Here is a 16,842-nt window from a genome sequence, read left to right on the forward strand (position 1 = left end):
GCAGGAGGATCCCAAGTTCTAGGCCAGCCTGTGCAACTTAGAGACCCTATCTCAAAACAAAAAATAAAAAGGGGATGTAGCTCAGTGGCAGAGCACTTGCCTAGCATGCACAAGGCCCTGGTTTTCATGCTAGCACTAGAGGAAAAAAACGTAAGCTAGATCTATCTCCATTGAAATGGAAAAAAGCTCATAGAAATTTATAATAAAAAATGAGTCACCAAAATAGCAAATGTGTATTGTGAAATCTTTTTATTTCAAAAAGATATATATGGAAATTTGAAGGCATACACAATAAATACTGTTAAGCATGGTTAGTCTTTAGAGGATGGCAGTATACTGAACTTTAATTTTTTATGTTATGTATTTTTATAATTTTTTGATTGTCTACAGTGAGCATGTATTACTTTTGTAATAAGAAAAAATACAGGTCTATGCTGCTAAAAATAGTAAATTTAAAAAATGATTAAATTTCAATTTTGTACTTTAGGTAATTAATAGCCTTCCTCAGTTCATCTAGAAAATTTCCTTCTGAGAGAAGTATCCAGCAGGCAGACTACTCATTAGAGGTGGAAAACAGATTCCCTGAGCCCACTCTGAGTCCCCACCAAGGTGGGTCTAGGAGCAGTACTGGGCTGTCACTGCTGTGCACACTTGCTCGTGGCACCGTGTCTGCCATGCCAGGGCTCCTTTCTTACTCCATGCTAACAGGTACAAGTTAGAATAAAATGTCCATTGTTTATGCTTCTATTTTTTAGGAGTCCTAAAAATTTCACTGCCTTTTAAAAATTAGAAAACCAACAATCAATCCTGGTTGTGTTGGGTAAGAAGCGTTTGACTGTGAAGTTTTTTTTCCCCCCCCATTAAAAGTACTGTAACTTTAAAACTCAGCAAACTTTTTAAGAAAAGGGTATGATGGGCTGGAGTTTCTCAAAGGTAACTATCCTGGCCAACTCACCACACAAGGTTACTTGCCTCTGCTTTTGGTCAGCAGAGGCCCCACCACACACTGATGAGCTCTATCACAAACTGGATTCCCATCCCTGAAACCCAAGGCTCCAACCTGGTTCCGGCAGCTTAGTGTGGGCCAAACTCCACAGAGACAGATTAATAGGAATAATAGGTATAGGGAGGGGAACTTGTGGTGTGTTCATCCCTTGAATCTCAAAGGAAAGGGTAAGGCCTCAGGGTCTACCAGCTAAGAGCTTAAACAGAAGCTGAAGGGCTGCATGCAAAGTTGTCAACTCCATTGGGTCACCTAACAATTTCACTAAAAAAATATCCCAACATAGGTGTTTCATTCATAAAGATGATTCCATTTGCCCTCTTACCACCTTTGGGTACATATTTTCAACATCATTCTCTGGGAGTGGTAAAGGGGCCACACATCCACAAACCTCCATCATCCAGGGGTGCCCTGACATATTCCTGTGAGGAGCTGGTAAGAACAGGTTCACCCTGGCATGATTCCCAACAGCACCCTGCTTCATCTTCAGAGATAAATAGCCTTATCCACTATCTAAACCCAACATGCATTCCACCACTGAGTTCCCATGAGGAATTCTGAGACAGCCTCATCAGATCAGGTAGTGTCTATAATACTAATGGCTCTGGGAACTCAAGATAAATTAACTCAATCATCCCTCACTCATCCTAGGAGGTATAGAAAATCATCCTAATTTTTTGATTAAGGAACTGATGTTCAGGGCAGTTAAGTCCTACAGTACAGTCAGCAAGTGCTGAGGTCAGGACCAGAACCTAGGCCACTGCCAACCCTTACCCCTCCACTGGTCAGGAAGTCACATTGGGACTAACTGAACCTGGCCTAAATTTGGTATAAAATCAAAAGCTTGTGAAACACAGACTTCTATGTGTGGTCTAAATGGTATTACCAAAAGCCCAGAAGAACCTCTAAAAAACAATAAACTCAGAAAACATAAACCTGGACAGCAAAACAATTCCAGAAGGCCATTTGACTCTGAAGGCAGCTAGAGTCTCTGTCTATAACACAAGCATGATACAAAACTAGAGACGCTGATTCAAGTCTTAATGTAGTTAAAAGTGAGAATGTTTAGTCACTGAAGTTCACTAGTAAAAGGTAGAGGCCACATTGGCTCCTTTGACAAGCCCTGTTGTGGTTGGTCCTGCTTACCACTCTCAGCACAACTCAGGTTCTTGGGTAACCCTGCCCCTTCCCTGCCAGCTGGGAGTGGGCAAAGAAAGCCTCATGTTCCCATGGGTGTGCAACATCCCTCACTATCATCACATGCTCTAGCCACCTCCCACCAGCTGCCCATGGTGCCCATGGGCTATCATGGTCAAGGAGAAAATGTTAGTCAGGAAGGTTGGTTCACAAGTGGGAAGAGTCACCTTTCTGATGCCTCAGTCTAGAACAATCTCCCTGGACAAACTCAATGAGCATAAGTAAACATGTGCCATAACAGGGGGCACAGAAATGGCAGCAAGACTAGGTCGTGGAGGGGCAAGAGCAAAGGCCTGGGAGGTGGGACACTTGGATCTAGTTCTAGCTTAGCCTCTGACCTTCTTGCTGGGAAGTTTCAGGCAAGCCACTAGATCCCTTCAGTTCTATCTGTACATGGAGTCTTGGATTAAGTTACCTGTATTTTTCTAATTCTAATAAATCATGATATGGTGGGAACTATCCTACTTCCCCATGACCATCTGCTGTAGGAGTCAGTTAGCCAAGATGGGCCTAGCAGGCTAAAATTCACTCAGCACCTACCATGCACCACACTGTGCTCAGTGTCTTATCCCTTTAATTCTCACAGTAACCCATCAAGACAGATAATCACCTCTCCTGAGGATAAGAAACAATCTCAGAGGGATTAAGTCATGTAGGATGAAGTTACACAACACTGGAAAAGCTACCATCATGTGGCCTCGTGATCATGAGAGGTAGGGCCCAATTTCAGTGTTTGATGCCAGGGACCATACTGTGACCACCAGACCATACCATCTCCCTTCCCTGGTCTGGAAACTCTACAGTCATGACTGTCCTACCTCTGTTTCCTGGTTTGGGAACCCTCCGTTTGGATGACACTTGCCTGCCTGATTGTCCCAAGAGCCTCCTAAATACACCTGTATTATGAAAGCCTTAAATAGAAACATCTCCAATGTTTTTCCAAGGGCATGCACCTAAAACCAAGAAAAAATTGCCTGTTAGGAATCTCTGTAATGAAATCAAGGATAAGTTGGGGTCATGGTGGTGTACTCCTATAATCCCTGCTACTCAGGAAGCTAAGGCAGGAGGATTGTAAGTTTAATGCCAGCCTGGGAAACTTAGTAAGATTTCATCTTGAAATAAATATATAAAAATAGAAAGGGCTGGGGATGTGGATCAGTGGTAGAGTGCTTGCCCAGATGCATAAGGCCCTGGATTCAATTTCTAGTGTGAACATTAAAAAAAAAAAAAAAAAAGCAAGGATAAGGATAAGTCCAAGCTCAAAGGACTGGCTCTCTAGAGTATTAGAAGACATCTAACCCTTTTAATAGGTAAGAGCCAGTATGACACCTTCAGAGGTAGCCAGTGGGACAGCCAATAGTATGGTGGACAACCAGACTTCAGAGAGACTCTTCTGTTGAGCAAGTGAGAGATGTTGCATTCTTTGGCTTGGTGAGGCAAAGTCAATCATCCAGGCCAAAAAAAAAAAAAAAAAATCTTCCCATGGGAATACTAAGCCATATCTTACAATTTTATTCACAGAAGTGCCTTTGGCAGAATAATTAATAGAAGATCAGCTCCATTTAAGGACCCTTTCCCTAGTTTTCAGCCAGAGTCTTCTCTTTTCAAACAATATAAGCTGTATAAACAGAATCTGAGTAGGAAAGAACCAGGAGAGGCTCACATCCTCGGACCACTTGCCTGACAGTCAAGGGGCAACAGCCAAGGAAGCAGATAGCAGGCAGGGAAGCCTTAATTTCATAACAACAACCTGACCCCAGGAACCTGCAGAGTAAATGAAGAAATCATCAGCTCCCATGAATGTGTAGCCCTCCTTGGTCAGCAGAAGGAATCCCATCCAGAGCATTTGATAGATATTTCAGGAACCTTGAAGTTCCTCTCAAAGATTTTTCACCAAGGAAGAACAGGTGGACTGGGAAGAAGGAGGAGCATATACACTAGTATAGGGGATACAACAAGAATGGAGCACACGTTGTTACTGTGAGACTGCTGCTGAGCTCCCAGTGCTCACTCTGGTCACCTATTTACTTGGATCCCTCAAATTCTCCTTCAATGAAAGCACTGGGGAAACTCCCATTGTATGAATGGTGGTCATGAGAGGCACTATAGTTTTAACAACCCTTGTCCTATAATGCAGAATGGATAGTAAGGGGCCCCAAGGACTAAGGCTAGGCAGACTCCCAGCCTTTCTTTCTTTAGGGGAGAGAAAACCCAGCTACATGTAGTGAAGAGAAGTCACCTCAGCATCTAGGATTTCAAAGAGGGGGCTGGCTAATATTGTGGGGTTGTCTCACAGATGTGTTCTTCTTGGCTCTGACCATTCTAAAAGTCTAGAAGGGACAAAAATCAGAACCAGGGAATACGTATACCCTGGCCTTGCTAATTCTCATTGGAAATAGGCCTGCATATGCCAGCTTCCACTCAAAGAGGTCAGAACAATCCAAGAGCCTTGGGGGAAAAGGAGGCAGAGGACTGATCTGTGTGTCCTCAGACTCCACAGCCAGGCAAAAGTCGTGGTCAACATACATCCTTTGGACTTACTCTAACATACCTGATGCAAGAGGAACCAGACATGGATGGGCAAGAATAGAATGGAACAAAGTAGAATTAAACACTCCATCAAGAAATGACTGAACAATCTGCTCAAAATAAGAATCAAGAGAGGGCCAGGTATGTCTAAGCACATTGTAGGAACAGGAGAAGAGCAGGTGGCTGGGGAAGACCTATGAGTACTCATGGCAGAGAACAATGTTAAGCTCCACACTATATATAAACTAAATTTTGGCACTTGAGAGATGGCTCCAGGGGTTACTGGTACCTTTCAAAGAGAGAGGAAAAGAAATATCCATCAACTGCCTCCTTACCAAGAGGGACTGAAACAAAATCACACAATGGAGAGTATTGATAGTATAAAAAGTCACCATGTGCAGAACGAACGGACTCCATTTTGATTGTTGGTCCCTGTTTGACTCCCACATGTAACACAAAGGCTCATTATATGACAAATACAGTCTAAAATGTGAAATGTGTGTGTGTGTGTGTGTGTGTGTGTGTGTGTGTGTTTCAGAAATCCAGTGTGGATATAAAAACTCAGATTTCCTACCAGTTAAAATTCAAATAGTGAGCCATCAGGTGGGCTGGCTAAGGGGAAGACAAATTTAAGAACATGACAAATTGCCTGAGACCCTTAAGTCTGAAGCAGCAGCCAACTCCAGTACCAAATCTTTGCTGGTATTTCTGAGTCTGGTGAAACTACATTTAAGAACTTAGAAGGATTCACTCTGGGATTCTGACAGCCCTGTTCACCAAGATGAAATTCAAGCACTGAGCTCTCACTTTTCTATCCAGAAGTAGATACACTGTAATCAACCTTCTCTCACTTGGCACATAAGCCTGAGATAGTTACTTGCTCAAGTGATCTGTCTTCCTAAGCAGACTGTAAACTCTTGGACAAAAGTTAAGTCTCCTATCTTTCCTTATACTCTGCTTAGCTATATTAGTTATAAACCATTGTGTTACAAAATTCTCCAAAACTTAGTGGCTTAAAACAATAAACACTTACTATTGGTTTAGCTGAGGAGTTCTGACTTACAATCTCTTTTAAGGTTGCAGCCAAGCTGCCAGCCAAGGCTGTGTCATCTGAGGCTTTGCTTGGGCATCTATTCCTAAGAAGGCCCACACAAATGCCCATGGGCTGTAGTCCTTAGCCACTCCCACACAAGCCTCTGCACAGGACTGCTTCAGTGTGTCTTCAATTGTGCAACTGCTTTTCTCAGCTAGAGATTTGACAGGGAGCAAGCAAGGGAGCACCTTCTAGATGGAAGTTGTAATTCTTTTAATAACTTAATCTCAGACGCCATAAGACATAGCTTCTGACATATTCTATTGATTGGTCATGTAGACCAACCTTGATACAATGCTGCAAGAGACTCTACAAGGGCATAAAAACCAGGAGTAGGGATTGCTGGGGTCCAAAATGGAAGCTGGATGCCATATTTGCCCCTCTACATCCTCAGAAAATTTTTACTGAACATGGAATAGATGCACCTTTCTGGGTGAAGGGTTGTAAAGGCTGCTATTTTGCTTTCTGAGTGATCTGAGTGGACATGCTCCTATTCTTGGCTGATCTATTTAGCTAACAGTCTTCCATGGTAGGAAAAAAGAACAAGGCATTAGAAGTACTCTCCACCTCCAGAGACTCCCCTCACCTATTCTACTTCAACAAACAAAAAAGTTGTTCCAAACTAAATTCAGTTTCTTATTCATCCAAACAAGGGGGTGTCCTATCAGTGCAATGAAGAGTCTGCTCACAGGGCTGAGAAGAGACTGTTAATAAGAACAGTTTGGGCCTAAATGATGCCCTGTAGGGGTATCAAGGAGCAGTATGTCACAGCAGCACAGGGGAGAAGGATGAAGAAGGGGATCACAAACAGGATTATAAGTCACCGACATGTGATCTCCTGCATGGTTGCTCAGAGCCTAAAACTTCTTTGTTATTATGGGGGCAATGGTTTTTAACATTTGTAAAGCAATTCAATTTCTTCCCAACTCATGTAATTTGCTACAGTCACACTTAACTCAAGATTGTAATTAAAGATGTCAAACTTATAAAGGCACCTAGGAGCTGAGTCATAATAGCCATTAGAAGAACTAGACTGACTTGCTTTGGGTGAAGAAGGACTACATGCCTTTAAAAAAAGTGCCATTTAAAAAAAAAAAAACTTCCTTTATTTATGAAAGATAATTCTCACTGGATACAGAATCCTAGGTTGACAGGCTTTTACTTTGGCACTTTAAAGATATTGTTCTCTTATCTTCTGGCTTGAGTAATTTGATGAAAAGTCTATGTATGAGTTCTTGTTTTTATTTCCCTGTATACATTGACTTTGCTCTTCTGGTTGCTTTTACAATTTTGTTTTTATCATCATTTTTCAGTAGTTTGATTTTTGCTGTGTCTTAAAATTGATTCTCTTCGTGTTTATCCTGGCTAGCATTCATGAAGCTTCTTGGATATGTGAATTTTTCATTAACTTTGGAAAATGCTCTGCCATTATTTCTTCAAATATTTTCCTGTTCTTTCCTCTCCTGCCTCTTCTGGAAATCCAATTACACGTCAGGCCTTTGATATTTTTTCCATGGGTCACTAAGGCGTCGTTCAGTTTTCTTTCAGTCTTTCTTCTCTGTGTGTTTTAATTTGTGAAGTTTCCGTTGCTTTGTTTTCAAGTTCAGTAATCTATTCTTCTGTAGAATGTAATTTTCTGTTACCTCTGTTCAGTGAACTTTTCAGAATTAATTGTATTTCCAACTCCAGAACTTACATTTGGTTCAATTTTATATCTTCCATTGTGCTCCGATGATCTGATTTTTCTTTAAACTTTCAACACACTTACCATAACTCTTTTAAAAATCCTTTTCTAGTGATTCTATCATTGCTGTGATTTTTTGGCTTATTTATATTGACAGACTTTTTTTCTGGTCATAGGTCACAATCTCCTGCTTCTTCACCTAATAGTTTTTGTCTGTTTGTTTGTTTTTGGTACTAGGAATTGAACTCAGGGGCACTCAACCACTGAACCATATCTCTAGCCCTATTTTGAATTTTATTTAGAGACAGAATCTCACTGAGTTGCTTAGTGCCTCACTTTTGCTGAGGCTGGCTTTAAACTCGCTATCCTTCTGCCTCAGCCTCCTGAGCCACTGGGATTTCAGGAGTGTGCCACCACAGCTGGCTGTCCAGTAGTTTTTGATTTGAGATTTATGTTATGATTGTTACTGATGCTGTTAAGTGTTTGGATTTTTCTATCATCCTTTAAAGTTTAGGCAAGCAGTTGTTTGTGGAGCAAAATGATCATTTTGAGGCTCCCCCACTTTTCTCTTTTAAATCTTGAGACACAATTTAATTTACATAGCAAAAACAGACCTGTTTTTAAGCATACAGTTCAATGAGTTTTGGGAAATACATACACTGATGTGACCCTCAGTATAATGACAGTAATTTCCACCACCTTAATAGGTTCTTTCATTCCTTTACAATTTGTTCTACCTCCACCACCCCAAGGCAACCAGTAATCTGCTTTCTGTCACTATAGATTTAAAACACCCTTTTCCAAAATCTCATATGAATGAAGCCAGACACTGCATGTTCTTTTTATCTGGCTTCTTTTGCCTGGCATATTCAACCATGAGAATCAACCATTCTGTTGCACATATCAGTGGTTTATCCTTTTTGGTTGCTGACATTTATGAACATGCCATAATTTGTTTATCCACTCAGGTGTTGATGAACATTTGGACTGTTTCCAGTATGGGACAATTATGAATGATGCTGCAATGAATATTCATGCACAAGTCCTTTGGTAGCCATATGAGTTTTGTTTTTTGTTTTTTCCTCTTGGGTAATTTAGGGGTAAAGTTGCTGGGTTATATGGGACATACAATTTTTCTAATAAAAAACTTCCAAATAATTTCCCAAAGAGGTTGTATCATTTTGCATTTCCAACAGCAATATGTAAGGGTTCCAAAGTTTATGTTCTTTTCTACTCTTTGTATTATTTTACTGTTGGTTGATATAGTTTGGATGTGAGGTATCCCCAAAAAGCTCACATGTGAGACAATGCAAGAAGGTTCAGAGAAGAAATGATTGGGTTATGAGAATCTTAACCTTTATCAGTGAATTAATCACCTGATGGGATTAATTGAGTGCTAACTGAAGGCAGGTAGGTGTGGCTGGAGGATGTGCGTGTTGGGGACGTGGATTTGGGGTGTATATTTGTATTTGGTGAGTCTCTGTCTGCTTTCTGATCATCATGTGAGCTGCTTCTCTCCACTACACTCTTCTGCCATGATGTTCTGCCTCACCTCAAGTCCCAAGGAATGGAACCTGATGTCTGTGGATTGAGACCTCTTGCACTGTGAGCCCCCAAATAAACTTTTCCTCCTTAGAGGTGTTCTGGTCAGGTCCTTTCATCACAGTGGTGAAAAAACTGACTAAAACATTGGTTATTCTTTAATTTAAGCCATTGTATGGGTACATTGATACCTCATTATTTTAATTTACATTTCCTTGATGATAATGAGATTGAGCATCTTTTCATGTGCTTATTAGCCATTTTTATATCTTCTTTGGAGAAATGTTTATTAAGAATTTTTGCCTACTTAAAATTTGCATTATCTTTTTACTCTTGTAAGAATTCTTTTCTTTCCTTTTTATCCCCCCGCCCCACTCCTGGTACTGGGGGTTAAACTTTACCACTGAGCTGTTTCTCATTTTATGACAGGATCTTGCTGAGTTGCTGAGGCTGGCCTCAAACGTGCAATCCTTCCGCCTCAGGTTCCAATTTGCTAGTATTACAGGTTTGTGACACTGTGCCCGCATGTAAGACTTTTCTACATGTTCTCATTATAGGCACTTGGTAAGAATTCATATTGCAAATATCTTTTCCAAGTCTGTGGACTGGGAATGCTTAACCTATAAAGAATACTTTATTGACTATAGTCACCCTGTTATGCAAGACAGCTCAAGATTTATTCCTCCTGTCTGAAATTTTGTACCTTTTTTTCCCCTTTTTGCAATACTAGGGATTGAACCCAGGAGTTCTTTACAATTGAGGTATATTCCCATTCATTTTTATTATTTATCTTGAGACAAGAGTCTCCCTAAGTTGCTGAGACTGGCCTTGATTTTGTGATTCTCCTGCCTGTGCCTCTAGAGTAGCTGGGATTACAGGTGTTCGCCATTGTGCCCAGCCTGCAATTTTGTACCCTTTGACCAACAACTTTCCATTCCTTGCTCCTCCTCACTTTTTAATTTTTTTAACAGTATGTTTTAAAGGGTGTTGAGCCTAAGAAATACTTACCTAGGTAAAGTTCAGAAAGATTGCTCCCATGTGTTCTTCTAAAAGTGTCATCATTTTCACCTCTACATTTAGATCTGTGATCTAGGGGGCATGGTATTATTAAATATATATCATAATATATATCTCCATGCTTCAAGCACGCCTATGCAATGAAGTCTTCATAAAAACCCAAAGCACAGGGAGGAGCTTCTAGACATCCAAACACATGGCAGTTTCTAGAGGGTGGAACACCCACAGAAGGTATGAAAGTTCCATACTCCTTTCTCCATATCTTGCTTCATGCATCTCTTCATCTGTATCCCCTGTAATATCAGTAAACCTAAACGAGTTCCTGGGTTCTGTGAGCTACTTGAGCAAATTAATTGAAATCAGGTGGGGGTTGTGGGAACGCCAATGTATTGCCAGTCCATTAAAAATATCAGGTAAGGGCTGGGGTTGTGGCTCTGTGGTAGAGCGCTCGCCTAGCATGCATGGGGCACTGGGTTCGATCCTCAGCATCACATAAATGTAAAATAAAGATATTGTGTTTACCTAAAACTAAAAATAAATATTTAAAAAATATATCATGTAAAACTTTCAGGGCTTGCAATTGGAATCTAAGGAATGGAGAGGCCTTGGGGACTGAGCCCTGAACCTGTGGGATCCAAAACTGTCTCCAGGTAGTGTTGGAATTGGGTTGAATTGGTGGACACCCAGCTGGTGTCTGCCATTATACAACTGCTTGGTCGCTAGAATTGACCTGCCAGGGGGAAGAGAAATTCTAGTTTCTAGCTGACCTTGGGGAGGGAGTTCTAAGTCAAGAACTATGGAGGAAACCCCATCACGCACCTCTGAAGTCAGAAGTGATGTGTTGTGAGTGTAGCAGAAGAAATTGAGTTTTGTTTTCAACAAGCGTATGAAGGAGTGTTTTCTAAGCTACGTACTAGACACTAAGGCATGACCCTTCTGAGGTGCCTACTGAGTGCCTGGGTGTCCCACAGGTCTCTCCACTATCACTGCAGTGAACTCCAATGTCACTCAGTCCTGGAAAAGGCTCTGCTTATGGCTCCTTAGCAGCTGTTCTTCACTTTGCTCCCTCAGTTTCATCCCATGCAACACAAATGATTCACAAAAGCCTTGAGGAGCCCCGCAAACACAAGTTCAGAGCTTTTCCTCTGCATGGCTTTTTTCCTCTGTTATGCTTGCTGCAAATTCCAGCTGCTCTGGCATCCCTGCTTTGTCTTCCTCCTCACTGCACTGAGAGGTGGAAATTGTCTCCTGACGGAAGACCAGAGGGCTTACCTCCTCATTTCCTTTCCCTAGAGGATCACCTCATGAGCAGCCTATTGTCCAGTATCTGCAAAGAGCTATTTTGTATATTTTTGCCTGCTTTCTGGTTGCTTACGGAGGAAGTTCAGGCTCTATATAAGGGTTACTCCTTCATGGGCCAAAGCCTCTTCATGCGCTTTTGCACATGCACAAATGTCAAATTTACGCACACAACAAAGATTCATCTGGCTTCAATGATAAGCTCTATTGGATTCCAATCTCAAAATGAGAAGTCTTTGGTTTTCCCAATCCATCTATCATGCCTAGAAAGATTGCACTGTTGCTCTCAGTGAAAAGCCAAGTGCATCCAGGGATAGTGAAAGCTAAGTGGTCTTGAAGATCTTCACGTGCAGAGGAGATGGAAAGCCCACAGAAATTAGGAAGTAGCATCCTATGTCAAACAGCACACACATACACTGCACACAGTAGGCAGGCAGAAGGGGAAAGCCCAGTATTAGAGTAAGAGCCGCTGGATTTGAATTACACTTTGCCACTTAGTGGCTTTCCCAACCTGAGACAAGTCAACCTTTTGGTGCCTCAGTGTACCCAGCTGCAAAACAGTAACCTGAGTACTCATAGGGCTAATAATACAAGGGAGCAAAGTGGTTACCCTATGTAAGCAGTTACAGGACCTGGCACATGAGCAGTCTACAAATGTGGCTACCAGATCAGAGTGGCCAGGGTACCTTTGCTCTCCATCGATGGCCCCAACCTCCCCATCAGAGGGATTTACAAAAAAACAATGAAAACACATATTTACAGAGTCTCAAAATACCTCCCTGGGGTGGAGCTCTTGTCTAGCAAGGTGAAGTCCTGGGTTCAACTCCTAGTTCTGCAAAACAAAAGTAAAAACAACAACCAAAAAACCCCTCCACAAATCACTTATTAATTAGAAACTCTACTCTCACAGGGGAGAAACCTGGAGGAATTACCTTACTCAAGTTAGCAAAGAACCAGTAGCAGGTGCCTCAGCTTATGACACACTGAGGAAGCCATAACATTACTGATGCAGCATCCCTGCCCCAAACTTGTAACCTGGGTGGAATAAGAGAAAGCTTCAGACAAACCTACCCTGGGACAGTCTATAAAATATCTGGCTAAGAAAGACAAAGAAAGGCCGAGATGTGAAGACTAGATACAAAATGTGATCCTAGACCAGGAAAAATTAGTTATGACATTATTTGGGTGACTGATCAAATTTTTTTCACAATGCCTTTATTTTTATGTGGTGCTGAGGATGGAACCCAGGTCCTGCCCGTGCTAGGTGAGCACTCTACAGTTGAGCCACAATCCCAGCCCCAATGACTGATCAAATTTAAATGAAACAACATATTAATGTTAAATTTACCAAGTTTTGATCACTGTATTATGCTGTATATGTGAACACCTGGGTCCTTAAAAATGCATGCTGAATTAGTTAGAAAAGTCAGACACTGGTCTCTTCCCACCTCTCAACAACTCCCTGCTCAGGAGAAGACTTGACTTGGAGCCTTTTTCTGAGCACAGTGTGCTCCACTATTATCACACAGGTCTGGCAGGCAAACCAGATCCAGGCACAAAGACAGGCAGGGCTGGGCAGGGTCCCTACCCTGTTCAGCACAGACTGCGCATCCTACAGACTTCAAAGAACTTGGGCTAAGCTAGTTAGGGAGAATTTCTTAGAAGATGGATAGGATGTAACTAGATGGGGAGGAAAGAAAAAAGCCTTTGGGGGAGGGAGAAACATAGTTAAGGGGAACAGAGGTGGACAGGAAAAAGTAGCCTGGGGACATCTTACTGCATCCCAATTTCGAATAACATAGCTCTGCTTGGCTCAGGCTGCAGAATAAACCAGAGTGACTAACATGTCTGCAGCACAGGAAGTGCTTGCAAGAGGATGGGACAGTAAGCCCAAGAGCCTGGCCATTCTGTAAGACACCAGGGAGCCACTGTAATCTAAGTTAAGAAGATCCGGGGCTGGGGATGTGGCTCAAGCGGTAGCATGCTCGCCTGGCATGCGTGGGGTGCTGGGTTTGATCCTCAGCACCACATAAAAATAAAATAAAGATGTTGTGTCTGCAGCCAGTAGGGAGGGAGGACACAGGAGTTTCCTGGCATGATTCAGGAGCTCCCATGCCATAGAATAGAAGCAGTAAACACCTTCACAGGGCCCTCCCACCCACCCTCCATGCCTTATGCTTCACATCACCCTAAACCAAAATTCAGCCCAAGTTTGTGACTGCACAGGTCTGGTCCAAGAATCTTCATTACTGGGAGAATAAGACCCACAAAACACTGCACCCAGAATACTGTCCCATCCACAACAGCAACACCTGAACTCAGCTCCGTAACAGGACTAGAGGAGATTTTTCCCGATTTGAGATACTAAATTATTTATTTAAACACACTGAAAAAAAAAAAAAAAAAAAAAAAAAAACAACAATGTGTATTCTGCTAAATGAACTGATAGGCAATTAAAAAAAATTCCTGTTTAACTTTATATAAAAGAATAAGAATTTTCTAAATTTTTGCCAGTCACTAACGGAATTCCTCACAGAGAAATTTGATGATTGAATTATAAAACCTGGACTCTTGAGAAAAAACAGTTGGGTGTCCCTGCACTGTGCCTGCAGGACACTAACACACATCCCTTGATTCTGGCTCCTCCTGTATTTCTGGATCCTGGTTTGCTCACCAGAGCTCATGTGGCCACGGGGACAGCAGACTTGGAATCTGTGGTCAGCTGCTTCAGAAAGCCAACGGTGAAGCCAGAAAGTGAAAAGCAGCCTTGTGTATGGCACACACTCATTCAAATGTTCTCTAAATGAGTCATCTGCACACTCCTCCCCTTTCCAGGTAAACACTACACACACACACACACACACACGATTTGCTGTAACAACCTATAAGGATTTCAGCCCAGAACTCACCAAAATCCTCCATGCCACCTCAGTCAACATATCCCAGCACACAGTCTGGGCAGAAGGACTCTGTGGGTGCTGCAATTGTGCTTGAACTATTTTTAAATGTACCATTACTACCTGTCTCTCTACATCCTTTCATGTTATTAATTGAAAATGTCTTCTAAGAAAATGTAAATGCCTGTGAAGAACATAAATAAGCTTAAGAAGCCTAGATAAGAACATGGACTAGAACAAATGTGGGGGGAAGAGACTTTTGAGAAAGATGAATATATAAAACACAGGCTGTGTGTCCCAACCTACTATGCAGGCACTTTTGTGGACAGGAAAATAAAGAAAAAGCATGAAAGTTCCTGACACACATTGATGGTCAGAATAAAAATAAAGAGCCCCAAATACTCCATATCCAAGTCTTTAAAAGAAGTGTTAAAGCCCAGAGAACCCTGGTTTAGTGCGCCCATCCTCACCTTTCTTCCTCCATGGCTCCCTTCCTATGAGCTACCCCACACCATGGCCCCCATGTAAAATTTATGCTCTATGTCACGATGAGTGCCCCCAGCTCCTGCCTCCTCCTCTCTCCAAAGTGGCTTCAGTGGAACCTGCCTATGGCATAAAATGCCCTTTAGAATGAAGAAGATATTTGAAGCCAAGTGAAATGGCAGGGAGATCTACCTGCAGATAGATAGGATTTGCAATAACTCAAGTGAGAAGTCTTTTTCTCACAGGCACAAAGATAGTTTCAGTGGTTCACAATCCTTCTGCATTAAGTACAGGATTTCTAGAATGTGCTGACAAGTGGAGTTCTTGTCAGAGACATTCCATAGCAAAGCCCAGCCCTGCTGAGGCCTGGGACCATGCTCACTGGGTGGGCAATAGCAATTCCCAGGACTTACCCAGCATGGTGTGACTCTGTATGATCATACCCTGAGAGCTGTACAGAATCCAGGCTGGAATGAAAAACCAGTGTCTCTTTTCTCCCTATACCTCTGTGGAATGTGGTGGACAGTCAATAAAACTAGTTAACAGGGGTTGTGGCTCAGCGGTAGAGTGCTTGCCTAGCATGTCTGAGGCACTGAGTTGGATTCTCAGCACCACATATAAATAAATAAAATAAAGGTCCATTGGGGAAAAAAATCTAGTTAACAATAAGGAGTGGCTTCCTCTGTTACCTAAAAGCAAGGTCTCCGGAGCCAGACTGGAGCCTGGTTCTACTGCTTACTGGTTGTGTGATCTTGGGTTACTTAACCTCTCTGTGACTCAGATGTAGGGAGTACTTGCCTTTACAGGTGGCTATGAGGATTGGGTGCCTGTCACAGAGCAAACGAACATGTTTGTTCACAGAGCCTCCAACATCCATGTCAGAAGGCACCACCAAGAGGAGAGGAGGTGGGAAGACACCATGGTCCCATTCTTTGGTAGTCCAGAAGATATAAAGGGAATATTGCCTCAGTGGGGCACTTGAGATCTGAAAGGGACACCTTGACAACAGGCTTTCTTAAAAAAAAAAAAAAAAAAGTCTGTGTGTCTTTTTTTTGAGGTGGAGTCTCACCATGTTGCCCAAGCTGGCCTCCAACTTATGAGCCTCCTTTCTCAGCCTCCCACACAGCTGGTATCACAGATGCACCACTGCACCTGGCAAAAGAAACACTCCAAATGAAGCACAAGGTAAGGGTAGCCCCTGACTCGACAACCATCCTCTGAAGAGGCTTAAAATGGACTAAAAGGCCTTCTGGAGCTCCTCAGGTACCCTCTGCCTCTGTGTTCTCAGTCTACAACCGGCTGCCACGCCTGTTCCCTCCTACAGATCTCTGTTCCCACCACTTCCTCTGTGTGGAGAGCTCCTCACACCTTTTCTAAACTCAGAATTGGGCCCAAGTAGACATATCCCTGAGCCTCTAGGCAGAATCCCTCATCCCTCCTCTCAATGTCCTGTCAGCACGCTACAGCCCACACCATCTCCAAACCCCTCAAGGATGGGAGCAGGTCTTAGCTCTTTTTTTTTTTTTTTGTCAAGGTGGCATCTAGCACCTTATTTGGCACCCAAGTCCTTTACAACCCTAATAGTCCACATTTCTTACGTTTGGGGGACAACATACTGACTTTCTAGTCTGTCCTTTTAGAGCTAATGAGAAAGATACATATTGAACAGATGTAGTGGTTCTCAAAGGGAGGTGAGTAGGTTCCCCAAGAGATATTTGGTAATGTCTGAGTCATTTTTGGTTGTCACATGCAGGGGTTGCTACTGGTGTCTAGTGGGTAGAAGCCAAATAATCGTTAAACACCTTATAACACACAGGAGAGTCCCCTGCTGGCCCCCTGCAATAAAATCATCATCATCATCATCATCTAGTTGATAATGCCAATGGCGTCAAGCTGAAAAACTAGGTAATTTCCTAGCATTGAAGTAATCTAAAAGAGGCTCACTACCTCTCTCTATGCTTACAATAATAACTCATAAGGAAAGAGTAACACTTATAATTAACATTTTATATAATGACTCTCCTCATAGTCATATAGTATTAGTCAAAAAAATTCTGTAAAAAATAACAGGTAACCTTAAACTACCAGGACTGGAAAT

General features: G+C 42.2%; 1 protein-coding gene across 5 annotated transcripts in view; it reads right to left on the reverse strand.

Moving 5' to 3' along the window:
- Stimate (STIM activating enhancer) overlaps positions 1–16,842 on the reverse strand; it is a 52,573-nt gene that overhangs the window by 28,440 nt on the left and 7,291 nt on the right. Inside the window, exon 1 of one of the 5 annotated variants that reach the window (XM_076836339.1) lies at positions 15,814–15,896. The exons of the other annotated variants lie outside the window; for them this stretch is intronic. The gene's annotated coding sequence lies outside the window, so the exon portion shown is untranslated. Of the gene's footprint in view, positions 1–15,813; positions 15,897–16,842 lie in introns of those variants that run through there. 5 annotated transcript variants of the gene reach the window in all.

The sequence above is a fragment of the Callospermophilus lateralis genome, chromosome 1 (genome assembly GCF_048772815.1).
Source record: "Callospermophilus lateralis isolate mCalLat2 chromosome 1, mCalLat2.hap1, whole genome shotgun sequence".
Lineage (NCBI taxonomy): Eukaryota > Metazoa > Chordata > Mammalia > Rodentia > Sciuridae > Callospermophilus > Callospermophilus lateralis.